Source organism: Buteo buteo, chromosome 2, assembly GCF_964188355.1.
Source record: "Buteo buteo chromosome 2, bButBut1.hap1.1, whole genome shotgun sequence".
NCBI lineage: Eukaryota > Metazoa > Chordata > Aves > Accipitriformes > Accipitridae > Buteo > Buteo buteo.
The window spans coordinates 71748399-71765840 of record NC_134172.1 but is presented as its reverse complement, the minus strand read 5'-3'; the positions used below and the strand labels follow the sequence as shown (position 1 = coordinate 71765840).

The following is a 17442-nucleotide window of genomic DNA, read 5'->3' as shown; positions in this document are numbered from 1 at the left end:
TCAGTTAGGTCAGGATGTCTCTCCATCATCAGCATGTCAGATTGTGTCTGTGAGCTACATCAGTCCCTGAGAGAGATTTATTGTTTACTCCTTTACAAAGGAGACGTGTAAGATTCAAATGCAATGGTGTAGAAGTTAGCCCTGATGTGTGGGGTGAGTTAAGCGAGGACAGAAGGTAAGAGGTTAGACTGGTGATGGGCAATGGCTAGCTGGTTTCTAAGTGCATTGGTTTTTATCAGCTACGGCAGTATGGCTGCCTTTACCACCCACCACATGCCTCTTGTGTCTTTACTCACTCTACTTACCCTTTTGAAATCCCACACTGTGAACCTCCCAGTGTGATGATTTGGACAGTTTACGGTGTGACGCAGGGCAGCTCCAGTCTATGATTCACTCTTGCAGCTGTATTAAACAGAAACAGCCAAGTATTGACAGCTGAGCAAGAAGGTATAATCTAGCTACCAGTCTACATGAGCTGCTGTTAAAATCCATGATTTGTTCTCTGCCCGTGATTTGCTCACCATGGCACAGGAGTCAGTCAGCATTAAGTTCTGTATGGGGCATGAAAGGGGTGCGTGTGGCAAGGTTGGGGCCTCTTATAGACTTCTGGCAACAATTTGTCCGTCAGATATAACATCTCCATGTAGTTTACACAGCTCACTAGTCACCATCATTAACGAAAACCTCAGAAATATTAGTTTAGACAGGAAGAACTGTGCAGAGGGCAGCATGTTGGCCGAGGACCCTGACAGCCCATGTTCAGGTCCTTCCTCAACTGGAAACTTCCTGGGCAAACTTGAGCAACTTAGCTGCTCTCTCTTTGACTCAGTTTCACCCTTTATAGAGCAAAATGCGCAGATTAAAATGTTTCCCAATGTCAGCATGATGTTGTGACATATCATATTCAGATACTCTGTAATGGGGACCATATAAATTCCATAGCTACTTTATCTGATCCAGCAGTCATGAGTCTGCCTGTCTGAAAGTTGCTGCTCTCGATAAGAAAACATTCCTGCTCCTGAAATTCCTTTTTGCGAAAAGAGTAAGGAAGGTCTCAGTCATGTTCTGGTGAGCAGGTGCCTGTAGCAGATTTAATGGTCACACGCTGTGTCCTGGCCCACTGCTGGCACTTTGTTGGGTGAGAGTCTGTAAATGGGCATCGTGGACCCTGGAGAGGGAGGAGGTCATTTGCAGGCACCTTCTGCCACCTTTCTACAATGCTGAGGTAGCCCCAGAGCCCAAACCATTGTGTCATCTCTTTTCAACAAACTGTGCAGGAATTTTAAGTTACTGTTCTCACGGGTTTGGTCTGTTGTATTTTTTTAAACAGCAAAATAATGGAAATTAATTATTATCATCCCATTTGAAAATTAAACTTTTACTGTATTTAATTATGCATAGAAAGTCTTGATTTTACCTACTTATGAATGAAGCCAGTTTGATTAAATTTTATCTATCTGTAGCAGTTTTGCACCAAGTTTTAGCATGTTGCAATACACTCTGAATATCTTTGTTCATTATGGGGTGACAGCTGACTCTTAACTTTAATATGGTGCTGTATTATTTATCTTCTGGTGTCAAACTAGCCAAAAGAACTCCAGAGCACACACATATATTACTCCATGTGCAAACAAAAAGAGGTTTCCAGGTTACAAATACCAACGGCAACACTGGAAGCGTCTCAGCTAGGCAGACATCATGACAGTGTCCATGCAAATCCTTGGAGAAATGCCATTAGTGCTACTTCTGTGAGCTCAAAGACTCAGCAGCTCTAATACTGTCTGTACATGTGAGCTTCCAATCCCATGGCAGCAAAGTCAGAGACTTGTAATTTTTGTGTGTTTGTTACCAAATTCTCACCTTTCCTCTCTACCTTTTCATTTCATTTCATCTTCATACAGTCAATCCTGCAGGGTTAGTTTAAATAACGCGTTTATTACTTCAGCAGTTCACAAGAAACATGATTTGTCTAGTTCTGTTTATAGAGCATGTAATCATTAGAATAAAATAACAGCAAAGATCAAAACAGTTAAACCACCATCTCTATTTAAACTGACCTCAAGTCTTTCCTGTAACAGAAGTACCACTGTGAACACTTCTGAAGCTTTTGGGACCAAAACTACAGTATTTTCCATTTTTAACAATATACATAATTATCTTTTGTTATGGTGTGTTTTGCTGTGTACATATATTTATATTTTGTTGCTATGGTAGTTGCTTCTGGTTTTGAAAGGTAGAGATGTATTATCAGTCAACTGAAATCAGATTAATTGAGCTCCTTCTGATATAAAGATCTCAAATCAAGACAGTGTTCACCTTGTAAAATGCACATTTTTTGGTGGTTTTTTTTTTTTTTTCCATGCCTCCTGAGATCAGATGCATTAAAATCCACGTGGAGCTAACTTTTCTTTCTCTTCTCACCCCCACACTTCCCCATATGTGGTTCTGATTTTCCCCTCAGGGTACCTATGGGAGGTCTGGAAAACTCTTGGGAGCTTTCAAAGAATGTTAATATGTATAACACTGCATTTTTAGTTTTAAATAAAACATGTAAAGATTTTTCTTTTTGAGGATAAACAAGTAAAGCTGCTAGTTAAAAACTATTCGTAAGAAAAAGTTCCCTCTTACCATAAAAAAGCTTAATAACATTTAATTGTATTTCATAGCATTTGGCACCCATAGTATTAAGCATTTACAGTTCCTTGTAAAATGTCTGGGCAGCACTGACGTTTAATTCTCCTGAGCTGTTGGGGGTTTTTTCCCCTCTCGATATGAAATTTCTACCTAATGGTCCAGTACAGCATTTGCTGTTCAATCCTTAAGCATTTTGTTTGCCTAAGAGCAGAAGCTGGTCCCTGGTATCTCTGCTGATCTTTACAAACCTCATCTCTCTGCTGTGATACTTACTGTGAGTGCTGTGATTGCAATCACAACTGGGAGCAGAGCTTTCTGCTATAAGTAATTCTACAGATAACAGGAATAAGCATTTGTAAGATCAAACTCTCCAGCTCAAGCACACATACCAGCACAAAGACACAAGCACCTTTGGGTAGATGGCAATTTTGTGGTGGCGATCAACATGCATTAAGTTATTGGTTGTAGCTGCACTCCCTCCTTTTACCCTCACTTGAAAAGTTAGCTAGTCAGTGCTTCAGATAAAGACTGTGAAATTTGATCACTGGAACTAAAATGGATGGCTTAGCTGCCTAATCTCCTCCATCCCGTTATCATCAGCTCCCAATCCCCTCCCCACACCATCTTCAAAATTGGGAAATAGCCCCAGACTTATGGGAATATGCTGCTGAGTTAAAGTAAACAATTCTCTGAGACTGTGTGGCCTCAACCACAGGCCGCAGGTGGACCCGGTGATGAGACCCAAATGGGGAAAATTAACTTTTGGAAAGATTATAGCATGTTTGTCAGTTGGATCAGCTTGTTAAAGTTGATAACTGATTGTGTTTCAGTAATAGTATCTGAAAATATCTGATGATACACTACTAACTCATATAATCTGTCTTTATTCCAGCAAATTACCTCTGAAGACTAAATCCTCCCAGACAAGGTATGACGTTTACAGTAAGAAGTTCAGCATGTTCCAGGAGAATTAGATCTCTCTCATCAATGCAGTACACCCATCAGTGCAGCATACAGACAGGGTAAGAAGATGTGTTTAAAGCAGCCCTTTGAATGAACTCCTGCAATGGAGATCAGGGTTTTTTTGTTTTCGTTTGCTTTTCTCCAAAAGAGACTATTTCTCCATAAATGCAAATTAAGTTCATTTTTCTGCAGCATGTTGCAGGATCAGTTATTGTTCCCTTCCCTGTGGACACACAGAGAAGCCAGACTTGAGGTGAGGAAGAAATCCCAGCTGTGGCTCTTTTGTGCCGGGTTTCTGAACTTCACTGGAAGGCATTGTGTGCTGGCTCCCATAACCTGCTACACTCATGCTTCTTCCAAAGCAAACTCTTCTAAGCTTGCTAAATGCACACAGGCTTGCTATCTTGTCAGTGCATATGTTTCATTAATGGAATTTCCTTTACCAGAATCACTGAATGAGACGAAAAAATAAGATTACTACTGACATCCCATGTCCCTTTTACATCCATAGACCTCACCGAGAATCACAAAGGGTGAAAAGTTATCTACGTTTTCTTGATAGCAATTGTAAAGTACAGCTAAAATCCTAGTTTAATATGAGGTGTTTATTCCATACTGCAGGACCACATAGGCACTCTCATAATATCCCAGATTCCAACTGTATTAAGTGCTGGAAATAATTCTAGCAAAAAGGTGCTTCCTTTTCCAAATTGCTACAATCTGTATGTGAGAAAAGATAAGAAAGTGGGACAGAAAGCAAATGGATTGGGTTAATAGTCTGAACCACTGGAAGTTTCAGCAATATATGCTTATTATTAGGTTTTAACTGGACACCTTATTGGGCCTGTTGATAAAGTATCCCCCTCTACGTTCTGTACTAATGCATTTCCAAAAGATATGAGCTGCTGCTAATTAAGCCAGTTGTGTTTATCTGAGGTGTTATACAGGAATGTCATTTTTGTCAGTTTGCCACTTGTCCGTCTGGCTGGGAGCAATGTCTGTGCTCTGGGCAACAGTGAAAATCTCCCAGGTGAAGGTGTAATGTTGTACGTGGGACTGGGGACTTGGCTTTAGTCTTTACAATGTGGCATAAGGATTGCTATAAGAATATGTGAATGATGGTCTATTTTAATCTATTATTATTATACATTATATATGTCTTCTATTTAATTTCAAGTCAAATGTCCTCTATCCAAAAAGAGAGGTATTTCTGACCCTGCACTCCCCATCCCCCTTACACAGCCAAGGACATATTTAAAACTTAAGGGCAAATGTTCCATAAAACACTGCCCAACCCTTTGCAAATTCCCTGCATAACTCTCACATGCATCCTCTAACTTTAGTCCATCCCTACTCCAAAGTTGTAATTTGCCCTCCAGTCCTTTTTTTTCTCTCTCTTTTTTTACAATCTTTGAGATGGCAATTAGCTCAAGAGATGCACTTAGAGCTTTGCTTCAATTACAGATCCCTCTGTCTCAAGCTATATGCTCTGCTGTTTTATGCTAATTTAAACATCCTTTTGCATGAAACATCAGTCTGAATTCTCTAATTGTTCCCTCCTTATCTGAGATTTGTCCTGTGCTTTCCACCCATGGGTGTGGTGATCTACATCCCACACAGTCCCAAAGGCTAACTCTTTTGCCTGGGCCCAGGTTTTGTTAAAGAAAATCCCTTGAGGCAGAATCACTAAAGCTAAAGAAAAAATAGCAGTATTAGTGCTGACCATTAATACAGTCTTTTTTCTCTCTATGGATCTCACAAAGCTTCACAAAGAGGAGTAAACATTGTCATCTGCCTTTTACAGGTACATAAACTGAGGCAAAGAGCAGAAAGTTACACCTGGTAGATCTGGACAAAGACAGATCTGATATGGAGCCATGGAGGTGTGGAGTATTTGATGTGTTTGAGGACATTATGCCCCATTTTTCCTTAAATGATGGATGATATAAAAGGGTGATATAGCTGAGCTACAAGGGTAATGATTTTCCTTACTCCTGCATGTCCCTCAGTTTTTGTGGATTTTGTCTTAAATACATGCAGGTAATAACTTGAAGTAAATGTTACTCCTGCTGTGAACCTCAACACTTCTGTCTTCAGTTTAACTCTATCAATGCTTTCCATCCCAGCATCCAAAGGTATCCCTTCTTTCTTTCTATGAAAACACTTTGGTGCAGAACAGATTGAAGTAGTGTGTTAGGAGAGAAATATTAGGTTGAGGTACCAGATATTGGGGTACCAACTGCTCTGAAGCAGTCACTGGAAGAAGCGCCACAAGATGTCCTTGAGAATTTCAAGGAAGCAAAGAGTGCCTGTCTTCATGCCAGCAGTCCTGGCTGAAAAATGACACTGGACTTAATGGCTGCAAAGACACAAAATTGTATATGACACTTTCATTCTTGGTCTTACTCCTCACCCCCCAAATTTCTGCTGCTGTATATTAAGCATCCCCCTTGTGAAGTTAAAGTAGCTCATAAAAGTGTTAAGTAAAAAGTCAAAACTTACATGGGAACTGTTACATTTTCTCTGTGTGGCCATAATGAGGTTATTTATGGTACATGTAGGAAAGATTAAAGGTTTTCATAATAAAGGAAAGCAAGAGCTCAAGAATTGGGTGCCTCCTAACAGCACTGACTCTCAAGATGGGATAAATCACCCAAGCAACCATTAAAACTTCAAGAAGATTGCTTGTAAACCTCCAAGCAATGCCAATAAAGCATATTCCTTGCCATATAGCAGTCCATATGGTGGAGCTCAGCAGTTTTTCAAAACTGAGGGCTATTCACAATTTAACCCTACTGTCTTTTTCCTTAGAGGGCATAGCGCCAATGAACCACTATCAAATCAATGCAATCTTTAAATGTGGGAGGGCAGGGAACATGGAGAGCAGTCTCAGGAGAAGTTAACTTCCCAGGCGGCGAGCTTCTCAAGAGCGGGGAGATGGGTTGGATTCCTGCGCTTAAGAACTCGGCACCGTTTTTCATTATGCTGCTTCTTGGGGGGTTCCCATCATAACACAATGCTAGAGACACATTTTTAGGGGCTTTGGGGAAGTTAGGAAAATATTCCAAGGCCCCTCAAGGTTCTGGTTCATTTGCATTTTAAAAAGTCAAGTCTGCCCGTTCCTTCCACTCTGAAAGGCCAAGGTAGTGAAAACTGCAATAAATCACAATGTAAGCTTGCGTGTGGTGTAACATCAGCAACTGTATGGGACACAGCCAGAAATCCTTCCTTGAGTTTTACAACAGAGGAAAGCCCCAAATCAAAGATAGTCTTCTTTTCTCCTTTTTTATAGTTTTTATTTATTTTTTTTTCCTTCCCTGTTTCTTTTTCAGGAAAACCTAACCTAGATTTAGAGATTTGATCCTACTGACTCAGGCTGTACAAAGGTAAGTACTGAAGAAAGTGATGTGGGTGTTAATATGGGCCAGCACTGGCCGAAGAATAATTCCCAGAGATGGATCATGTCTGGGCCAAATTCTGCAAGCCTTACCCAGTGGATTTCTCTTTTGTTTCATTTCTTTTTCAAGCCTTACTCAAGAGAAGTTGCTGAGTCCAATCTTAATGTTAATTCTTAAGCTTGATTTAAGAGAGTAGAGCAAATTTATGAAGAGTCCTAATTCTGCAGACTGCAGGCTCCCCATGGCGACATTCAGCGAGCTTCTGGGGAATTCTGGTAACAGACTCATTTCCCACAATGACAGCTTGATTCTCACTGGGGGATTTCTAGTGTTATTGCATAATAAATAACAATTATTATAATAAAGATAAGGAAAACCTACCAGTATTCAAATAATTCAGATTGAAGCAAATGTTCAGATTTTGGAATTATTTTTTTTTCCCAGCCGAAATTATAAGAAAATATTTCTGGGAGGGAAAGGAAGTAAATCTAAATCTCTTGTAAATACATTAACATTGGTCACTTGTGTAAATCAATTGGACTAGTACATCAGCTGATATAAATTGTTGTTCTATTAGAGTTCATAGAGTTATTCTAAAGCCGAGCTAGAGTAATTGTCTTATTCAGTTGAAATCAGTGGATGTCTTTGTCCAAGGACTTTGGTGCTTATGTGGACTGGGATTTAACAATAGAGGGAGATGGATCCAAAGTGCCTGTCTGTACAAACTAGACTACTGCAGTGCCCAGTGCACTCTTCAGATATCTTAGTGATTGTTACCATAGACTACCTGCAGACCTAACTTTAACAAGTATTGAGCATTCAAGTCCCCTGGTAAAATCAAGGAAAGCTTTAGGTGATTAACACCTCCAAAAATTAGGTGATAACATCACGGGCTGATCAAGCCAGAATCTTGCGTCTTCCTGGGGAGGAAAAAAAAGAAATGCCAGTGCCAAAACTCTTAGGCCTCAGCACATATTTCTCTCACAGGCAACTTGGGTACCAGGACCCACACTCAGACACGAGCGCTGGGATTTTATGTGGCCAAGCGATGCTGAAGGCCACGTAGGGTTACCTGGCAGTGAGCCTCCCAAGCAATATGGATCAAGCGGAAGCACAGGGGTAGGGAGGCAGGAGGGGGCAACAGCCATGAAAAATCCAGCAAACACTCAGACGTGGTGTTCCTGCCTTTGCTTCCACTAACCTAGGAAATTCTAGTCCAACACTTAGCATATAAATGGGGAGAGAGTTTCCTGTCTGGGGACACCAAATTGCGTTTCATGCATGGCCAAAGTGTATTTTCTTTGTCTGTAGGAAGGTCAAAAGCACTAAGGAGTCAGACCTACAGTCAGACCAAAGCAGGGGAAGTGAATTGGGAACTAATATTAAAATACTGTGGCAAATGTGATGCAAGTCTACGAAAATCTCATTCCTATTTACTTCTGCTGCCTTACTCTTCAGAAATGTGTATGTTGCCAGCACAGTGTCTGTATCTGATTTTTTTTTTTAAGTGCCCTTCTGAATTAACCATCGTATTGGCGGAGCAGAATCATTCAGCAATCCACCCAGAAATGCCCATGAGATTTGAAGTTAGCCTGGAAATCTTTCAAAGGACACCAAAGATAACTGCACTGGGTCTTCTATTGCATTTCCATTTTATGGCATCTTTTTATATTCTGTAGTAGGCTTTTCTGAATAAAAATGAGACAGCCTCTTAAGAGGCCTTTTTATTATTTGCATTTGGCAAAAACAGCCTTAATGAGCTGTTAAGAGTCATTCCCCAGTCCTATTGTTGGCGATGCATGGGAGCCTGTAAAGTGTTGAAAAGCCAAAAGACAATTTATGATCCCTGATGCTATCCCTTCCTGAGACAATTCTTCAGAAAGGAAGATATCTGGGGAGTAGGAAGTCCCATTATTTAAATGCCTGAGTAACTTTTACTGGAGTCATAACTGTGGAATTTGCTATTTTCATTTCAGAACTATTTACACTCTCTGTGCTCCCCTTAAAAGCAGCAATGTCATGCCTGCACTGCATGTTCATTCCGATCTGCAGCACTAGAGAATAGGAAGATGACTCAAGGAAAATTCCCCATTCATTCCCGGGATTGAATAAATAGCACCAAATTCCAAACAGACACTGATCAATTTACAAAACTTTTTTTTTTTTTTTTTTCCCCCGAGCAGCGCTCATGCTTAATATCTGGAGGCAGTGGTCCCTTTGTCAGCATTAGTCACATTAGCCTGGTCCAAACAGATCTGGAAAGTGTAAAGGAACTCCAATTTACTGACATATGGGACAAGAGGGTTATTCAGCACAGTGGGAAAAAAATGAAACAAAGAGTTTCACAAGTTTCTGCAGCAGAGGGATGTGTGGTTCTTGGCATTGTTTTCACTTTGAAAACGGGCAGCAGCCAGTAAATGTCGGAGGTGTTTGTTAGTGACTGAGGGTGCTGAAGAGACAATCAAATATTTGTGACAAAGGCAAAGACCTTGGATGTTATCGTTGACACCCAGACGTCTCAAGAAAAGAGCAAATATTGCATTCATTGTATTGTCTCTTACTGTAAATGACAAAATGACATCTTTTACCAGGCTCGCGTGTATTGATCGGCTTCAGCCCTTACTAACTTAAATACTGTAAATGGATGAGGGATAGGTTTGTCTGTTTGACAGTAATTAAGTGATACTCTCACTGTCTGAACAAAGAGATGACCCAGCAAGGCCTTACGCCGGTGCCATTGTCCCTATTTTGAGAGAACTGTAATCACTTCTACTGTTAATAAAAACAAGGAAGGCATTAAAATAGTGAAAGATTAAAAACTCTCTTGAAGAGGCCACTTTTTATACAGGAGATATGCTCTTTTAATAAAACCAAACAGTATTGTCCATTGTGATATTTCTATTGTGTGCCTGGCCGTATAATCTCAGCGCAACTCAGGTGTACAATGAGCATCCTGTACGGTCACCCAGCACCCAGAATTGAAGCATATTTAAGAGGAGGGAAAAGTCATTCAAATGGTTAATTAAAGCACCTGGGGAAGCTCGATATAGTAACTGGCCAAAAACCCCACCACAACCCAACCAACAAATGGCTCCAAACGCTGTTGTGCCTCTGATAAGAAACTCCCTGCTACGATCCGTCATTCCAGCATACCCGCCTGTCACCCCAAAGGTGCTGAGTGGGTGCCAGTTAAAAAGAGAGCAGAAGAAACCCAAAGCTGCCGCAAAAGAGGATTTGTAGCCAGCTCCAAGCCCCCTAATCTGAACAGGAGGTGGCTTATTGCCTGATTTTGGTGTGTGGCTCTGCACTCACCGGCACAATTCCATAGGGAGCGTGATGGGAACAGTCTCGGGGCGCAGGATCCCTGTGGCGTACACCACGGCACCCTGGCCCAGGGCAGGGGGACTCATGCCTTCCCTTCCTTTGGTTCTTTGAGGGTGGTGGAAATCTCCGATGGGGGTGGTGGGGGCAATCTCTGATTTGGCTACCATCTAGGCACAAGTAGACCCAGGCAGTGAGAATTCAGCCATAGTTACATTCAGCTTTTCATCTGGTTTCAAAGGGCACACTATGTGCTTTATTTGGATTTAGATGTATAATTTAAAAGCTATTTTTTACTAAATAATCAAACGTGTAATTTGATTGCCTTCCTTTTATTGATACATCTAATAGTCACTTATGTTCTACTGTAACAAGAGTAGTGTCCAAAAATAATGCAACTTGGTCTTACTAAAAATGCCAGCGGAGGTTCTACTTTTTAGTCCTGTCTCCCAGGAAGCATGATAAAGTATCAGATCCTGCAGTGATTTTTCCAGATCAAATTTCCATTGATTCTAGCCTGTGGCTGATCTCTAATTTTTTCAGGCACAATCATATTTTTCTGTTTGAGTTTGATTTTTGAAATCCCCTGAAACGTCAGGGTCTGACTCTGACCTCGCATCCTGAAATGAGCAGAGTGACTTGAAGACTTACTCCTTCTTCCATTAATAGCAATATAACCACTGTATAATTTTGTCTTCCATCGGGGAAATATTGCCTTGCTGTTTCATTCAAGCCTAAATCCTTTGTCTGAAATGTAATCATCAGCAATTACCCATGTGCAGAGCATTTTGTCACAGTTACTTACTGCTCACAAGCCAGCCATACATAGTAAACAGATGTGGGGCCAGCCTCTCGCTGGTGTAAGCGGCTGTGAGAAGTGTGACAATACAGCGATGCAAATCCACAACAGCTGGATTCTTGGCTCCTCACTTGGCTTCTGATTATTTTAAAATGTTCTTTCCTTCTGTAATTTTATTTGCATAAAAACACAACACAATAATTTGACTACCCGCCCTCACGCTGTGCATAGAAGCAAAACAGCTTAATACTGAACTGAGCAATCTTTTTTTTTTCCTGAAATCACACGTCTTTCTTTCCTATGCTGTGACTTGCAAAAGTAACTTACAGTGCAGCTGGGTTATGTGGTAAAATGCGTAATTCGTAGCTGTTAAAAGAAAAGGATTATTCTTCTGTTAACTGACGGAGCAAAGCTTCCCAATAAATGTCGTATTCTGCTATGCACTGAGTGCTTTTGTCCAGTTCATAGCACAAATCATACTGTTCCCCAGTGCTCATCCACAGCAGTATTCTTTAATGCTTAACTCAGTGACCTCACAAAAATAATTGGTGTGAAGCAAATTTACTTAGCCCTCCGCCTTTATTTGCAGACTGAATGGCTCAGAGAATTGTGCATATTGTTTATGGAAATGAAGAGGGAGAAAAGAAAACAGAACGTTACTCTCCAGCTAAAGATGGGCCCATGCACAGAAGAAACACAGGGGCTTAGCATGATGTCCCTGCCTGCATTATAGACACCTAATGAGAGATGCTGATCGACTAATACAACTGCAAATCAGTTCAGTGACTGTGAAAATCCATTCCAGCTGCTGTGATTTAAAACAGTTAACATTTTTGACGTTGTTCTTAAGTTAAAATTTCAGGTTTAACTGTGAGCTTTGACTAATAATTATCCCCCAGATGCAAATAGTAATGATTTATGACCAGATTTCTGTCGATTTACACATGAAAGAATAAGCCCGATCCTCATTTCTCTGTATAAATCTATGTAAAAAGCCCTGTTTGAGGATTTTCAGCGTAAACTGGGTTCCAAACCCAGGCCCTCGTTTCCAGCTGCCCCTTGGTTCTGTGTCGTGACACAGTTGGGGAGCCCACGCCTGGCAGCTCCTTCCACGTCCAGAGCCTTTAGAGGAAGGCAGAGCCGGGGCAGCGGCAGGAAGGATGCTGAGGGACAGATCAAAACACTGGTTATTTGTGCGCGTATATATTTATATGTATATATATGTAAATCTTCCCCTTGGAAAAAAAACAAAAAACAAAAAACAAAACAATCCCTTAGTTTAAAACCCGGTGATAGACGGAACAGAATAGTTTTGCTTGATGTGCATGTGATATAACCATACCACAAAAGCAGCTTACCAAACAGCTTGCAGAGATTAGCTAACAAGAACTAAGCTATTCTTTTCAGAAGGTGTTATTAGCATATTTTTCATCAATACTATACTTAACAGCTACTACATAGCAGGAAGTGGTATTTAACCTCTTGTTACAATGTAACGAGATTACTTTGTATGGTTATGTTACATTCCATTCATGAAGGCCCTCCTGTGTCCAGTTAATTAGATTCACTGTTTGGCAGCATTAACTGGAAGAAAGTGCAACAAAATGAATTTGAAATATTGAAATTTTAAGCTTGGTTTGGTTTGTCTTTCTTTAAGACTATATTGAGAGCTATATAAAACTTGATGTTGAGAGAGAAATAGCATTCATTAGAATATTCTGCTAGGTACTGATGAACATGGGTTTTAACCACTTAAATGCCTAAAGTTTAAAGGAAAGCTAACTCCCAAAGTTACAGCTATCTGAAATAGATGAACATCACCTGATTTTTTGAGGCAAAACCAGGTGAAACTCTTTTGCCTTGATTTGGCTATAAAACTCCAAGCTGGATGGGACTCTTACTGGAAGACTTTTGCTTTTCAGTGAATTCAGGCTTGGTTTGGAAAAGGACAGGAGCAGTTTGAAGAAATTGATCTGAATTTAGAGTTTAGAATAAAACTATGAAGCAGGTGAGTCTTGTGGGATATTGTATTTCTCTTTTGATTGACTTCCATGGTCCTAATAATTTGCCTTTTTTTTTTTTTTTTCCCCCCACCCCCTAAAGATTTTCTGGGTTGCAAGACAGATGCCAGGAGTGCTAGTTGTTATCTGAAAGATTCAATGTTAATTAACAAAAATAATATGAAGGAAAAAATAAACTTACAGCAGCTGTATCTAGTTTGGCAGAGTTATAGCAGCATCTCCCTCTTGTAGAAGCTGTTCTGTGCTTCTACAAAAAATCTTGAAAAAATAGTTAAACAAGCCTGCTTTTCCATCTTCTGTAAAAACATGGGTTTGCCTCTGTGTAAAAGAAAAGGAAAAAAAACCCAGCCTAATGAAATTCAGCGATCTAGCTTAACAATGCTACTATTTTGCTGTTTGGCTGTACAATGAGCATGCCTGGTTGTAGTATTATAGGCAGCAGTACAAAAGACACACCAGATCTCTTTTTTCTTTTTTTTTTTTTTTTTTTCCCTCCTCCTTCCACCCACCTTCCTAAGACTTATCAGCACAGCCCTTACCCTCTGGTTGTTGGTGGTTTTTTTAAGCCAAAGGAAAATCTACAAGTGAACAGGAAAAATGTGTTTTCATACCCAAGATTAAAATTAAAAAACAAATTAGGAAAAAAATGTCCTTTTTTTTTTTCTGCATGAAAACATGGAAGATGAATTTAGATGAATTTAAGTTATATTGAACTGATTTTTTAAAATATTCTGGAAGTGCTAATATGCCATCATGAACTTTACAGGGTGCCTAGTTAGGTGGATGAGTTAGAGGAGCTAAAATCCTAGGGACAGCCAGAGGACAAAGCGTGATTTCTGTTTTAGGAGCATGTTGATGCGGATTAAATCCCCAAGTGAAATGATACCCTGGAAAAGGAGGGGATGAGTGGTGATCTGGAGCACCTTGGAGCCTTCCCTCGCTTTTCCAGGATGCGGTGTTTGCTGGAGGGGTGGCAGAGGCGTTCTCCATCTCCTTGCTGACAGCTCCTCCCAGGCAGGCCCCTCCTGTACGCGCTCCTCATCCTTTCCAGTGCGAAGGCAACTTTCCCTGACATTGGTAGCAATTTTCTGGGCTGCCGGATGGATGCCTTAGGAGCTGAGAGGGAATGCGTGGCCAGCTGAGCTGCAGCATCCCACCAGTCTGCCCAGTCAACGTGCCAGAGGGGACCCCACCTCAGCCAGCGCAGCGAAATGGGCCTCCTGTTTGTGCTTCACACACTGCTACGGCTGGCCAATATCTTAAATTAAACCAGCTTTCATCCCAGCTTCCCAGCCAGGCTGCTTCTGCCCTCCTTGGCCTGGGCCAGGGGATATGGGTGGGTGCAAAGGGAGCACCCGGGAAGGCCCCCTCCCCACCCACTGGGTGCACTGAGCCCCCCAGGATTTCACTCTCCAGACCTCGCACCAGACAAGCAGTGCAGCAAATCTCAGCTTTGCTGCTGCTGCTTCTTCAGATAAATTCTTTAAAACATTTTGTTTGTGTGTTTCCAGGCTCCAAAGTTAATTTAAAGAGACACTGTCAAGGTTAGCAAGGTCAGAATTTGATTTGACTGGCTGTGCCTGTTTCCTAATAACTGTTTGAAAAATCTAAAAGTCTGCATAGTTCTACATCCTTTTTTTTTTTTTTTTTCTTTTTTCTTCCATCAAGACAAAGATATTTCTCCAGGGAAAATATCAAAGCTGCAGGTTTGACTTCACGGGCAATCCTGCTAAATCTGCCTAGTGTTCATACATAATGGAGGAAAAGCAAATTAGAATGAAAGCAAGCTTCCTTTTCAAGCTTTCCAAAGGAATGAGTTTATTTAAAAAAAAAAAAAAAGCTGAAGCAAGAGGAGGATTTTATAAATGGTGTACAACTCTTTAAGCAAAACCTTTGAAATTTAAAAACCAAACAAACATAGCAAGTATTTGTCAGTGGATTATGGGGCACTTATTGACTCCTACAGTGGTTCCCACACTTCCCAGGGTCACACTTAAATAGTCTCCCCTCACATCTGCTCCAACCCCTCCAGATATAACTGACAAATCCTGACATCCAGACTTCTCTACTGTAATTACTGTGTGCTGGACTTATCAATTATTCAATCAATAACCTGTAAGATGCATATCCTCCTATATCTATTTGCAGAATCTTCCTTTCCCCCCATTACTGTGACATTGTTCAATGAAACAGAACATGGTGAAGCTTTCGAGTTCTTTGCTTCTAGGTTTTTTTCAGGAATGAAATGAGGACACCTGCTTGTGTTTCAAGGGCAGCTAAGCCTCTTACTTGTCCACGTTCTTAAGTTGCAGAGACAAATGATGTAAATATGAACCCTGAAACTTGCTCCTAATTTCAACAGGACTGCGCTTATTTTTTGCAGATGTTCTCAGGAAAGCAAAGGAAGCTCTAATACAGGCACTCAAAGAAATCTTTGCAATGCTGGGGCACCATCAACAGATGAATGACTAACTGAGGCATTTGGAGTTCTTAGCATCTGAACATCAAACTTATGTGGTCCCTCTGCAAGTATGCTAGAACTGGTCGCCTTGTCATCACCACTGGCTGAGAGATCAGCAATTTATTTTAAGATGCTGTGGAGTATGGATATTGCTAACAAATTAAATGCCTTGCAGCACTTCATATAAACCACATAGTGCTCAAAAAATAACTTCCCAAGTTTCAGTGTATTTTTCATGTCTTTCTATACAACCTGTGACTCTTAAAACACCACTTGCATTGTTCCTGCTGGTCAGGATGGCAAGCATATTTTACACACTGTTTATCAGGATCAGACCCATAGTATTTTCTCTTACATGGAGATAAAATATTTTACCTACTCAGATACAAAACACTCCTCCAGAACTGTTAGAAACACTGTGAATGAGAACTGTGAAACACTGTAAATTTAGTTGAAAAGTTCCATTTCAACTAACTTGTTATTTTTCCACTTTCGAGGATAATCAAACCGGATGTGATTGTCGTTTTTCCCTCTCTTTTCTGTATGCTTTTGGCTTTTTTTCCCCCTGTTCCTCCTTCCAGTGCTGTGATAGGGAATGAGAGAAAACACTTTTTAAAAAAAAAAAAAAAAAAAAAAAAAAAACAAAACAACACACACCACTTTTTTTTTTTTCTTTAAAGAAGGATTATTATTCAAATAACTCCTGAAAAGCAGCTTCAAATCGAATTTCTTCATTTTGCTTTTGAGACCTCGCGTATTTACCGACGCCTCAGAATTACAGCCAAACCTCCGCGGAATCATTTCTGCAAAGCAAAGCAGAGCGCCCTAGCAGAATTTTCGAAGTTCCTCACGGCCGCCACGGGAGCTTTATCTGCAACTCCACTGCAATGAGGAGCTGAGCTTTCTCCGGCAGAACTTACCAGGCGGTTTCTCCTCCGGTAGGTGTGCCGGGGAGCCCTGGCCGCCCCGGTGCCGGTGCCCCGGTGCCCGAGCCCCGGCGGCGGGAGCTGTCCAGCAGGAGCGGCCGCCGGGCTGCGCGGAACCTCCCGGTTACCCAACGCTTTCTCCAACCCGGGGTTGGCCCGAAAGGCCAACAAAATGCCGCTTTGCTGTTTTATGCTATCGGGGGGGGGGGGGGGAGTGTTTGTTTTCATCTCCTGTAAATGGGACGGAGCCGCATCGACCTCCCGAAGCAAGAAGCTGTGTAAGGGAAATGATGGGCGATGAGTCACTCTCTGCTTTATGAGCATAAACGCGCACGCAGGCACGTACGGTTACGGCCGCGGCGTTTGTGCTGAGCAAACGTACTGCAGCCCACGATACCCTGGTTCGGCCGCAGAGCGGGTGCCTCTCGCACCTTAAATCGTTCCTGAAAAGGAAGGGTTCACCTGCACGGGCCACCACAGGAAATTCAGTTCTGTTTACCTTTCTGTAAAACTCTGTGTAATTATACTATAGGTTTTTAAAGGCTTCGTTGCATCACCTATGTGAAACGAGTATCTGAAGAAGCTATCTTAATCTCTTTCTGCAGGCTTTTCTCAAGCATCTTTTCCCCCCCTAGAAGCTGTCCTAGCTTTTAGGACACCTTCCGTCTCACCTCCCACTGGTAAGCCATTAAGCTTAAGACCAAAACACAGCACATCTGCTCCACTTATTGTGTAAAAAGATAAGGGATAACTATATATGAGGGATCAATTATGTGGCTATAATTCATCAAGGTATGGAGCCATGCACCAAAATTTAAATGCACACGTCCTCCTGGGATTACTTATATGCTTAAAGTTGGGCACATGTATAAGCAGCCTGTGGAATCAGGCCCTAAAATGGCATGCTATTGTTCAGTAT

General features: G+C 41.2%; 1 long non-coding RNA gene across 1 annotated transcript; it reads left to right on the top strand.

The window, feature by feature from the left end:
* Window positions 1-3547: 3547 nt before the first annotated feature.
* On the top strand, window positions 3548-16120 carry LOC142028739 (uncharacterized). The gene is made up of 5 exons (XR_012649680.1): window positions 3548-3656; window positions 3790-3850; window positions 5402-5732; window positions 6930-6983; window positions 15520-16120. It is a non-coding gene; the product is annotated as an uncharacterized LOC142028739 (long non-coding RNA).
* The last annotated feature ends 1322 nt before the right edge of the window (window positions 16121-17442 follow it).